Genomic DNA, 13,051 nt, shown 5'->3' on the forward strand with positions numbered 1-13,051 from the left:
TGCATATTTTCCCCTGTTTTGCATATTTCTGCTTACCTACAGCTTTTCCATAATTTTCTGTCAAATTGTCAATTGTTGTGTGAAAATTCCCACCGCCCTGCAATCTGCCACAGCATTTTCAGGGCCATCATTATTTGTGTGGCGCAGGCAGACATCTCCGGCGAACCGAAAGTAATATTCAACAAAAATGAAATCGCTCTGGGCCTGAATTTGATAGCCCGCTTTCCCATCGATTGTTGGCATTTAGTTTCGGAAAAGTTCATTAAAATCGGCATCAATTTTCCATTCGGTTTTCCGCCCAAAAGTGGAGTATATTTTCATGCCTGTTTAAATAACATAATTCCACAAATATGTAAATTCTCTCTCTCTATTTGCGGATGAAGTGTGTTTGAAATTGGCATAATTTAAATTGATTTATCGGCAGAGAGGCTTGTGTAAATATTAAGACAGCTTTGAATCCCAAATTTACTCTGGCAACAGCGTCCTAGTAATTGTTCATCAATCACTCTATTCGAGTACCTTCTGTACCTTTTGCAGTGCCACAACACCTACGCACGCCGCACACATTTTATCTATTCGAATTATCTGCATTTTCCTCTTTTATCTCTCATATATCAATTCACTTATCTAATGCAATGCGAACACACACAAACCCACACACCGGAGGAGTATGTAGAGGAACAAAAAAAAATCCCATTCGATTATCTTCTGCTTTCTATTTAGCTCTAACGAGCTCGCTCTTTATTATACCTTAAGAGAATGAGGGGTATCATGGCTCTGATGAGAGGTTTGCAGTAAGTTCTAACTGAAATTTATTCCATTGATGACAGGAAGGGAAAAGGAATACAGAGATCTCCTACCCTAGTCGAATGGAACTCTATAAGCTTTACTGCATCTTTCTGCCAAATCCCTATAAAAGTAAGGGTATTAAAATCTCAAGTCCAATCTACTTTTCCTGCTAGTTTTTTCTACTTTGTATTGACCAAAAAAAAAGTGGAGCACAAAATGTTGTACACCGAACAAATCGTGAGGCACATGGCGCCCAAGAAACGACGAAAGGAGCAGCATATGGATGCCACTTTAGAGGTAGTGAGGTATGGAGGTAGAGCCATGTGTGTTCGTGTTTTCTTTTTTGCAAGTTTTTTTTCTGATATTGGCGAAGAAAAACGTTCCTGCTATTTTTCTTCCTTTTTTTTTAGACATTTTTCTTTGGTCTTTTTTTTTCAGGTTTTTTATTGGATTTTTGTCAATATATTGCTGTGGAACTACTAAATTTACATTTGTGGAAGAGACATTAGTGCGATGCATAGCAGGAATATGCAAAACTCTACAGATTAAGAACATTTTTGTGCAATTTATGATTAAATTATAAGACTGAAAGGAGTCAGAGAGAGCGAGTCGGTGCTATCTTTGAGTGCATCCCAGAAAGGACTACCAAAAATCCCCATATATTCTCTTTGAACGTTAGCTGAACATTTTTCAACAATTTAAAAGAGTTTTCGGGATATTAAATCAAATTAGATCACTTACATATGTATATTTGTGTACAGATGTGTTGTTGGTTTCGTGTGCGTAATGTATATTTTAAGCACGTACTGCAGGGTGGATCCCAGACCCAATTCCCCATTTCCTGGCACACAATCCCAATCCCTTCCACCCACTTTCAGCCCTGCTGCTACTTCCTTCATTTCTTGTTTCACTTCCGCCGTGACGTACAATGCACTAAAATAACAGTAAATAACGAATTTGTGAAAGTGTGTGTGAAAGGCACACACAACACTCACACACACCCACACACACACTTCCATGTACACATAAATATCATCATACATGCATGACGCTGGCAGGTTCATGCTGTAGGCGTTCACACACATGCCAGACAGAGAGCGGTAGGGACAGAGAGAGAGAGAGGGGGGTCCATAGAGGGGTGTGTAAGAATGTGCCGATGGGTCTATAAAAGTTGCAAGGATGCACCAATAAAATGTCGCCACCATAACGGTTAAACAACAATAACAACAAGCAGCAACAAAACAGAAACAAAGTAGTGGAAAATCTGAAGAAGAAAAAAAGTTGCCCCGCAGAGCGGTGCGACGACCGCAGGATTGACACCAGCACCACCACTGCTACTACCCCTTGACATCCACTCCGTTGACATCCGAAAGGGGAGACGAAGGCAAAAGTCCAGCCTTATACGCGACGACCGGGGACTACTTGATTGTTTTTATTGCCGCTTCTGTTCTGCCGCGGCGCCTTGGGCAGAAAAGCGGGTCGGGTCGGCCTGTGGGTCCGTTACGTTGACAACAACCTTCCGCAGCACCCCTCTCTCTCTCTCCCGTGAAAGAGAGGCGCCCACAAAACACAATTGCGTGTATGTGTCTGTCTGGTGTGTGTGTGTGTGCGGTTTGACCCACATTTGAAGGCGTGCCGTCGCCCACGATTGTCCTTAGCTGCCTTTAGCCCATGCCTCCAGGCTTTATATTGAAATTGCAAAAATATTTCGTTCCCTTCGTTGTCGTTTTTCAATATGTCACAGGGGGTCTCTCTGTCTCCGCAGGGGGAAATAAATTTTCTGTCATTGCGGAGCATTTCGGTTTGGCTGAACCTTTTGGAATGGGATTTAAGCGTAGCCATTTTTTTAAATTATCCATTTATCTGTGGAGCATAATTACTCTTGGTGCAACTGATTGGCTGCATAAATAACTTTTCGGCAATGCTGGATATTTATGCATTGATAAAATCATTCCTGGAAACATCCAAATGTACTGAATTTATGGTTTGATTCGTGTTAAAAAATAGTAATCTAAACCATTTAACTCTCAAAGATTCACTATTAAATATTTCCCTAGATTATGATCCACTTAGGTGCGGATACGCCCATTGAAACTGCACCCACTGGCAACCACAAGCCGTATCATTTCTCCCTTTGTTTTAGCATTCACTCGCCCACTCAATTGGCATTTTGTTCCATTGTACAAAAGTCCACTCAACTTGCAACGTTTGACATTTTACACTTATCCCCACAGAACATTGTACATTGCACGCTGTACAGGACGAGTACTAGAAGTATATTGGATGTTTCGCTGTATTCGCTGTGCCTGCGTGGGAATGGAATATATAGCACACATTTTTGGGCTCCAGCTACGGGGTTTAAGTGGCCTTAAGTGGATTAATTTAAATCATTTGCTTCTTGTTTTTGTTGTTGTGTCAAATTGTGCGATGCGTTTGCGGTTGTTCTTATGGTCCGTCGTTTTTGATAAATGGATTTTCCATGCGATGAATTTTCCCAAAGCCATCGGGGTAGAGGAAATGGCAATGGAGGGGAAATGGGAATGGCAACGGCAGAGCGGCAACGGGAACGGCAACGGCAACGACATCCATTAAGCCAATGTCTCTCTTCGCAACTTTTTCTTGACATTTTTACACACGAATGAGTTTTTTGAATCAATTTTTGTGTTGAATCGTAAAAAATGTACGAACGTACGTACATATTTTCATAATCTCTGAGTTGCTTTCGCTGGATACGTGAAAGGAAAATCAGCTACCGAGGGCTTGCAAGGCTGGACCTGGGAGACCTGTCAATTGACTGACTTTATTGATCATCCCTCGGAGATAGCTCGGATAACGCATTGAATGAGCTGTCAATTTTATGCATCGCCCACAGATCCCAACCATGAAACTTGAAGAAGCCCCCAAATAATAATAACAAAGCGCTGGATTAACTTTAATAACCCGCAAGACAGCCAGACAGCAGACATCAGACAGCCGAACAGCCAGACAGGCAGCTGCATTAACACTTACTAGAGGGCTATCGTCGGGCATCGTCAAGAAACCAATATTGTTTGGCCCAAATCGATATTTTGTTGCGGCAACAAAGCCCTGGGGCACCACTAATCAGGCGAATATTATGGAAATTGCTGGATTTATGAGCGGGGGTTTTACGGTTTATTGCAGGAGCATTAATATTCTTCAACAAGTCTCAGCCTTGAGTTTTATTTTTCATTTCAGTCTGTGGATAGCCGAGCATAAAGAAAATTTGCTCATCAAAATGCTGCAAAATGTAGGAAAAATGCTCACGGATGGCATTTTTTTGTTGTCTGCCACACACAGACACACAAACAAAGGGCACCGAAGAGGTCGAATGTTTTCATTGGGATCCCCATTACAAATCCAAAGCTCAACAAAGGATGAATATGCAAACGCAGGTTTTAGCTTTTTTCACTTGGCATTTTCTGTCCGTTTTGTCTTTTTCTCTGTGCTGCTTAGTCACCGCTTAGTCTATAAAGTGGATAAGCTTCAGAATGCTACACACGATCCAATACAAATCTAAAGCTCAGCTCAGCTTCTGTTTTCTCTCTCTCTCTCTATTTGCTTCTCAAGAGTAGAAAAGACAGAAGAGTGTGAAGAAAATGTGTGTGAGAAAGAGAGAGCAGTATTTGTGCTTCTGATGATTGGTACACACTGTTTGGTATGCTATTTTCATTGCGTAAATAAATCTAAGAAAAACAAGAAGCTTCTTGAATGATATGCCAAGTATTATGCTCCATAGCCAATCCGTTCACTCACTCTCTGCCACTTAAATAGCATATCAAATAGCACAAATGCTTGCTAACAAGCAACAGGAGGATAAGCTTATGCCTCTGCCTCTGCCTGTCACTACTTTGTGTCATTTAATAGTATTTCTGTGAGTCACTGAAGAAGGAACGGTAAGGAAGGTAGTTACATGATATAGTATGTAATTCCTCAAACAAGACACATTCCATCAAGTAAGCCTCAGAGACTCATTTCTCTCATTAAATTCTCTCAAACGTTTTCTCATTCTTTTGCCTAACCTTCTCCCATGCTTCTTTCTATTTATCTCTGATTATATACCTTATACACAGCTCGTTCTGCTTCCTATTCCAACGCTTATTCTCTTTCTATTTCTGTTTATGTTTTGAAGCTGGGATTATCTGCATAAATTTTGGCAAAAGCAACGCCTGGCACGCTTCTAATTAGCGAAAACCAACAGAAAATTACTCTAAAGAACAGAAATTTGCTTATGAAATGTAAAAAACTGGAAAAACAGAAAAAGAAAGAAATGCTAAAGTGAAATTTCCCTTTTTGAATAAATCCTTTCTGCAGCAGCCTCCACAATTAGCATAATTCGACAGAGCAGGAAGTAAAGTACATTGCAGGGCGCAGAGGGCAGAGGCAAAATCTATGTAAATCCCAAAAGTAAAGTCTTAAAGGACTTAATGCCAAACGTACAACCTGCCGAACAGGCTGTGGGCGCGGGGAATCGCAGCGACCAAAAAAGCAACAAATTGGCAACCGATTAGGCGGCTACGAAAAACAGTTGGCCATTTTGCGGTGCGGCTACTAAATTGCAAAACGATTGCAGCCAGAAACCCCGTCAATGGTTTTCCACTGCGGCTCCCCCAGCGGCCAAAAAATGTCACAACAGAGCGGAAAACGGAAACGGCTGGATGCTGCTGGCATAAAGTGAAAGAAAGAGAGAGCGGAGGAAGGCCACCGTTTCCGGTTGGGCAGTGGCAGAGTACGAAATGAAAATACAATTTGGCCGAGAGCGGGTTGAATGAACAAATTATGGCCATAACAGCGGAAAGGCCCAGTTAAAGCGCAGAGGACGGGACAAACGAGAACTCAATTCAGTTTCCATTTCATTGATAAGAAAGTTATTTAACGAAGAAAGAGAGAGTGAAAGATTCAAGAGGTATAATCAATAAGTGGCATGTCATAATTTATGGCAACCTGTCAGCACAAATTGCAGGGCGTAAATATAAAAAGAAGAGAAACCAGGGAAATAAGCTCGATGATCCACACAGCACATAACGCTGTGAATAAATGGATGAGTGATTCGGACTTCCACGTAACACACATAACTACTACACACACAAATGCATATCTACACACATAAATTTATTGTAAATCTTGTAAGACCAAAAGCCAATTGAAAAAGTTATTTCAGCTGCTTGTTATTGTTTTTTTGTGGCTCCTTTTTTGCTTCTTAGGTATACTCGATTTTTTCATTAGATGTGTCACATCGTTCAGGATTTATGGATTAGGAAATTCAATAGAGCAAACAGTTTTATATTTTTAGTTTAGGGCAAGAGGTTAAAGTAGGTTAATGTATAACCAGAATTTTCAGATCAAAAAGGTAACTAGTCCTCTGTGTAATATAAGGCAATATTTTATATATCTTATCTTTTTCTTTGATTAATTTACCTAATTAGTGCATAGTTTGCTAACGTCTTTAAAGTTTAATGGTAGAATTCAACAAAAACCCATTGAGAGACCCTCGAGTGCCTCGGCACCCACTCGCAGAGCACATCAAAGTTCTGGCAAAGCCACAATTTTTTTCCTCCTTCAGATCGTTTGAGGGTATTAAAAGCCTCAGTAATCCCAAAACATGAGCCACTCCTCCTTATTCTTTCGCCCACACTAAAAGTTCTTCTTCGTGATATTTTTTCTTTGCTGCCAAACTGGAACTTTCATTGAGGCCAATTTGGTGGCTAAAGGACACAAGTTGTTATTGGCACTCGGATATGTTTGTGAATGGATTGGCATTCCACATGGAAGAAAACTTTTACCAGAACGTAAATTAAAGTTGTTAAAGTTTCTGCTTTTCCCTGTGGTTAAAGCTGAGAAGGATTTCAATGGCAGGACTAGGACTATAAATAAATATTTTAATTAAAAGTTTCCAAGGAATTTGTTAACCGTAGAGATTTTAATGCCTCGTACCAGAGGCAAAATAATTTATTACTCTGAAAATAGAAAGTGTCTGTATTTGGATTGGTCCATGGGGAACAAGGAACGAGGAGTGGCAGTACTTATAGAAGTAAAATGAATTTAATGCCATCTAAATTTGTATTCTTAAAGGCTCAAAAACCATTAAAGTGCCTTTATTTAATGGCAATAATAATAATTCGAATTCATGTAATTTCATATTTTTGCGAAAATTCTCAAATCTGTCATCGACATCATTCTATCATCCTATCCGATTCATAGACAAAATAATTGGCTTTCAAATGCCAAAAATGTCAGATGTAGTGGAGAAACCAAAGATGAAGGTGGGAATTCAAATTCTGTGGAAATTCAAACCAGGACATCTGGCGACATGCGTCAAATTTGAAATTTGAATTTTTAGGGAGATGTCAGAATTTTAATTGGGGCTTAAAATTAGATGGAGATGTTTTTTTATTCAAATTTATTGCAATTTTTCCTTGTAAACTTGCTAAAGTAAATAAATTCCAGATAGAGAAGTGCCTTATATTAGTGCATAATTAGGTTTATTTGTTTTTATAACTTTCAAATAATTTCCGAATGTATATTTAGTATTTAGCTGTGAGTTTTATTGATTTGTTTATTTCTCGCTTATGAATATTTGTATGCTAATTCGCCGATTGCTTCCTATTTATTTAAAATATTTATTGTTTATGCTTCTTAATTTGTTGTGAATATAAAGTTTCATTTACCTCTTTTTTTGTTTATTTAATTGGTTTTGGTGCTCCTTTGTGTTTCGCTTAAGTAATCTCTATCACAAGATTGCAATTAATACGCTCAAAGTTTATTATTTTATTGTTGTATTGCAGTGCCAATATTTGTATTGCACTTTCTGCGGCAATCGAACAAAAAAGGGAAACGAGAAAGAGAACAAAACGAAAAGGGAAAATATCAGAATGGAATGGAATGTGAGTGGGGAGAGGAGGAGGACATCTATTGTTCTGTTCGTTAGTTTGTTTATTTGTTTGTGTGCTTGCCTCCTGCCCCGTCGCTCACTTACATACTCTTACGTAGGAATCGAATCGCATCGCATCGGAATCGCATGCCATCGAAAACGACGAATAATTTCCCGTTTACACCCTCCCGCCCACATGGAAGTATCTAAAACCAGTATGACATTTACTGAACGGATGACTTTGTTGTCAACTGTTGTACAACAAACCAAATGAAGACACTTTTGAACACATTTACCAACACTTTTTAATTTAAAACTGCTTTCAGCTTTTTTCACCAGTCTGAGAGAGTCTCTTGAAAATCGCTTATACCAAGAAGTAATGGTTTAGCAAGTGGATGATTTCTGAGAAGAATCCCATCACCTCCCACTTCATTTTCTATTTACTTTAAGGGGGAATTTTTTTCCAGGAAATCCAATCCACCCGTGAAAACTGTCAAGCAAGAAGGAATTGTCTAGAGATGGTTCTAAGAAGCAGGAAAAATACGAAAAACTTTTACAGCTGTACACTTTTTATAAAAGTTAGCTTGTATTTTTCCAGAGGATTTCTATCTGAGAAGTATTTGCATATTCAAAAATTATTCGTCCCACATTGGGTGCGTTAGTACCCTTAAGCGAATGTCATACGGGCTTGACTAGCAGCAATCATGCATACAATCTATCTATCGCCTTTTTTATACCGTTGCTTATCTTACGCCTCCATACGATACGATGCGGTGCGACACATCACGTGAAGAGGCAAATATAGCAAAAGGGAGAGGGGGCAGAGAGGCAAAGAGCGAACGAAATTACAATTTCCGTTTACTTTGGTGCACACTTTTTGTCAACGCTTTTGAGGGCCACACACTTTTCGATCAAACTGTTTTTTGCCGCCTTATCGACACATTGATTTCGACCAGTTCTTGCTCGAGTATTCCGTACGGTTGTGTTCTTATCTCATTGTGCTCTGAAATAATTTTCATTTTCATTTACATTCTGATTTCCGCATTTGCAATGCCGTTCCGTGTGACACAAACAACGTTTAACGTGCGGGCGACACACGGCACACGGCGTATAGCGGCGGCAGCACGCGGCACGGTAGCGTATACGTAATAAACTGCTGGAGCCCGTATTAAGTATCCGCGTGCGAAGGTAACTGCTGCTGGGTGGCGAGTGTTGCCGCTGCAGCCACAGAACTGCGACTGAGAGACGGCGGACGCAAACGAAACCGAGAAACCGTTTGAAATATGGCCAAGCGCCAAAGCGTGCCCAAAATGCCGCATCGTAGTCGTTCTCCCCTTCGTGGCAGGGCACGAAGTACTCCACTCCCCTTTCGTCGCCCTGCCAATAGGCGCAGCAGACATGGTGGCAAGGAATGGGGAGGGGCGAAGCAGGAGCAGTCTGGCCATGAATGAGTGAGTGTCGTTTGATAAGTGGGAGGTGGGTGAGAGCACACCCAGAGACAGAGAGTGAGAGAGAGAGTGCGTGGCAGGAAGGAAGAGAGAGAGCGAGTCACGAACTGAAAGCCGAATGAAGTGACAGTGGATGCCCGGAATATTGGGCATGCCGCATGTAGGGCAACTATATTGAAAAAAGGTCTTTAAATGTAAGAAAAATGATTAAAAAAATACAAAAATATTTGATGTTTTATTTCACCCTTGTGGCAAGTCCTCACCCCACATAAATCTACCCTGCATTGGCCCCAAACCGGCAGAGAGCTTTAGACTGTTGTTATGCTCTCTCACAATTGCTTGCTCTCTTTAGCGGTGTTCTCTCGAGCGCTCTCACTGTCTCTCTGTGGCGGCGCCACAAACAGCTGCTCGATGTTTATTTGTTTGTTTTCGCCCGCCGCCTAATCCCCCGACCAAAGTTCTTACGGGTTCCTTGGTGCTTCCCGGATCTTGCTTCCGCATCTTGACTGCTGGTGGCGCAGTTTTCACCTAACTTTTGCCTTCTCCCATTGAAGTAGAGCCCCGCCTGGAGCTGATGCCGTCGCCTCCTTTATGACAGCCGCCGCCACATCAACTTTTATGGCCATCAAATTGTTTCCGAAACGTTGCGCCATTGAAGGCTATGTCTCAGACAGGGGAGATGAAGGGAACTGTCGGTTTGGTGGGTTCTTCCTTCCCCCTTTCCCCTGGCACTTTTATCGCTTCTCTATCTTGGCCCGGTTTATCAATTGCCCGCCCCTCATTCCGCAGATTTTGCACAAAGATTTGCTCCATTTCACTTGCCCTGCTCGTCCCGCCCATACATATATTTTTTTGCCGCCCATTTGCCATTGGTTCCATCATTGTTTATACAGAGTACCTTCTATGTGCTGGGATACTTGGGGGATTTTTTCGATCAGCTTCGGATCATAAAGGTTAAGTAGATATTTAGGCATTGCCTTAGCCATTCAATGACTTTGGGTAATTACATTTAAAATATACAATCTGTATTATAGGTTGTACATTTAAGTAAAATGATATTTAAACATAAAGGTTTCGTAAAATGCTAAATCACTTTAAATCATATTTTCATAGTATATGGGAGCCACGGAGCCTCCGACAGCCCTTTCTTCAGGAACCAAAAACCAACGAGGAGGAACGTTGTGAGACGCGTCTTAAGCCGCGTCACAACTCTTATACCCGGTACTCAGTACTACATCTGCAACTTAGCGGTTATTTGTCAAATTTTACATTTTCTCTTCATCTGTCATCTACATCAACAACACTACTCACGCCAACACGCTCCTTTAGCTCGCCACCCTCCCCTAGAGACACACACTGCAGAGTCAGGGCAGAGGCAGCGGCAGAGTCGCGGCAGAAGATGAGTCAGAGACGTGTCAGGGGAAGAGGCCTCTGCCACTGCGCGAAGCAGAGTGTGAATGAGAGAATGTGTAAAAGCAACAAAAGCTGCTGGACAGGGTGGGTTTAGCCACTGCAACTTAATTTCTTCGTTGTGGCCATAATAATGATCCAATCGGATTTTAGTTTTCTTTTATCTTTAAAATTGTAGATTTGGGAGGTTTTCGCCCTTTTTCGGGGGCGGAAGAGGGCGTGGCTCATTTTTGAAATACACTTGTAACAGTGTGAGCATACAGAAGTCTGGATGCAAAATTTGGTGGCTCTAGCTTTTATGGTCTCTGAGATCCAGGCGCTCAACAAGACGGACGGACAAAATAAAAGCGCCTCACCATCTCCACAGCTTCATTATAACCTGCGTCATCTCCTTCTTTTACCTCGCCTCGCTCATTAGAGGACAGACCGTAGTTACATAACTCCCCTCCTCCTCGCCTCTTGTCTGCCATGCCACCCTCTCAAAGTTTAGCACTTTGTCTGGCACTTATTTGGTGAAATATTTCGCATAGCGAGAGAAACAAGTACACGCGAGTGAGGTCGAATGACGGAATTCACGTCAGAACAAAATTCAACTTGAACTTCAGTTGGCATTTGTTTTGTGCCTTTTTCCTTGTTCTGCTTGTTCTTGATGCTGCTCTGCTCTGCTCTGCTGCTGTGCATCGCGCGTCTTGCTTGCATTGTTTACATTTCTCTCTCCCCCCACTCTCTCTTTCTCTCTTTCACTCACTCACTTTACGGTTATTTATTTGCTTTTTAATACCCTGGGATGTGGTGTACGTGTCAGATATCAGGATATGTTTCTTTAATGTTATCAAAGCAGACTTTAGGTGAATTCTCAGAAAATGTGATGCTACAAATTTGTTTGATTAGAAACTCAATGTTGAATCATTATATAAAGTATAAAAGAGCCTCTAAAAATATCCATCTTCTACAACAGAGCAGTTCGGCCACCTCTTCGTCATTGTATTTTTGATTATATGTTTACTTCCTGATTAATGGGTATCCCTTAGTCGTTATATCTATGGTGATCGCACTTGTTACTTTTACGTACAGAACCAACGGGAAATTCGCCGGAGCAGCGCAGCCTGATATCGGCATGGTTTTTGCTGTTGGCTGTTTCTCTTTTGTTACTCTTTTTCCTTTTGCCCTTTTACTTTGCCATTTCTTGGTTCATTCTCTGTGTGTGTTTTGCTTCATTTTAGCGAATGTTTTTTATGGGGTGTTGAAAACCACTTTGTTAAACAAACTCGTAGCTGTTCTTTCTTCCTTCCCAACCATAACACTCGTTTCCCTATCTCATTTTCTCTCTCCCAAAAAGAGCAATTTCTATAATTTGTATTGGCATTTTGTGGCGGGTGTTTCTGCCTGTTTTACCTTTTATAATTATTTGATTGCCGATAAGCGGGCCGGGCCCTAAAGTCTGGGCTAAATTGTGTAATATTTCGACCAGGTTAATGGATGACGATGACAATGGCCCTGGCCCCTGAGTATGGGTTCAGTTTTATGGTCGTTCCTTTCCCTTTGGTTCCATCTACTTTTGGTGGGCAGTGTGGTTGTGTGTGGTGTATGGTACGGCTTGTGTCTAAGTGCCCTGAATTCCAAATGGTCTCCGTTCCCTAATCTAATCAAAGTGGAAGGAAAGTGCTCTTGTGCTCGGTTCTGCTGTTTTTTTTGTGGGGGAAAACAGCTGGTTTTTGGCTTAGTCACCAACAGATTTAAACGGGTGGAAAGAGATTGTTACTAAAGTTCCTGTAAAGTTTCCAGTTTAAACTTTTAAAGCAACAAAAAAGTTACGAAGTATGAACAAAGATTGAATAATAAAAGTCTGTGATTTTGATTCTTCAATATGTACGCATATTTTTCATAAAGTTTCCCACATGTTTTCAAAAAGTTTTCCAAGATTCTTATCTCTTATCTATTTCGCATTGATTGTAAACTTTTCAAGGTTGTAATTTGAAATTTATTGTTTTGTGTTGGTGGAAAATAATAATGCTTAACATTTATATTATCTTTGAATTTAATGCTAAAAATTCTTTAAAAGATTAGGAACCCAACATGGGTTCTGAAAGCGATAACGTTTATCAATGGAATCAATGGAATTTAATGAAAAACGGAAGAAATCCATTGAAATATTCCTTAACTCCTTTACTTTAATCTTCAATCTAGCAGCTCCGTAAATTCCATACGTACACATACATATGTACATACACCCTGGTTGTCCTTTTGCTGTATTCTGCATTTCTAAGTACTGTAACCATATAATCTATCTTATTCAATGAAGCTTCCCCTTGAATCTTATTTACTGCCACTCTGTGCCAACCATGCATTGACCATCAACCAAGTGACAAGCAGCGCACACAGGATAATCTGCTCCTGCTGCAAAACTTCCGAAACACGCAAGCAAATACGAGTAAAACTTCAACCAATTTCTGGCAACCGCATCCTTCTCATGGCAGCATTTGACTAGAATTCCGACACCACGTGCTTCTACGAG

General features: G+C 40.8%; 1 protein-coding gene across 4 annotated transcripts in view; it reads right to left on the bottom strand.

Moving 5' to 3' along the window:
- The window catches only part of LOC117895875 (protein phosphatase 1 regulatory subunit 16A), a 43,646-nt gene that overhangs the window by 17,999 nt on the left and 12,596 nt on the right, over window positions 1-13,051 (bottom strand). The window contains exons 1-2 of one of the 4 annotated variants that reach the window (XM_034803872.1): window positions 8,708-8,915; window positions 7,476-7,615 (exon numbers count right to left, since the gene is read on the bottom strand). The exons of the other annotated variants lie outside the window; for them this stretch is intronic. The gene's annotated coding sequence lies outside the window, so the exon portion shown is untranslated. Of the gene's footprint in view, window positions 1-7,475; window positions 7,616-8,707; window positions 8,916-13,051 lie in introns of those variants that run through there. 4 annotated transcript variants of the gene reach the window in all.

This window comes from Drosophila subobscura, chromosome J (assembly GCF_008121235.1).
Source record: "Drosophila subobscura isolate 14011-0131.10 chromosome J, UCBerk_Dsub_1.0, whole genome shotgun sequence".
Classification (NCBI taxonomy): domain Eukaryota; kingdom Metazoa; phylum Arthropoda; class Insecta; order Diptera; family Drosophilidae; genus Drosophila; species Drosophila subobscura.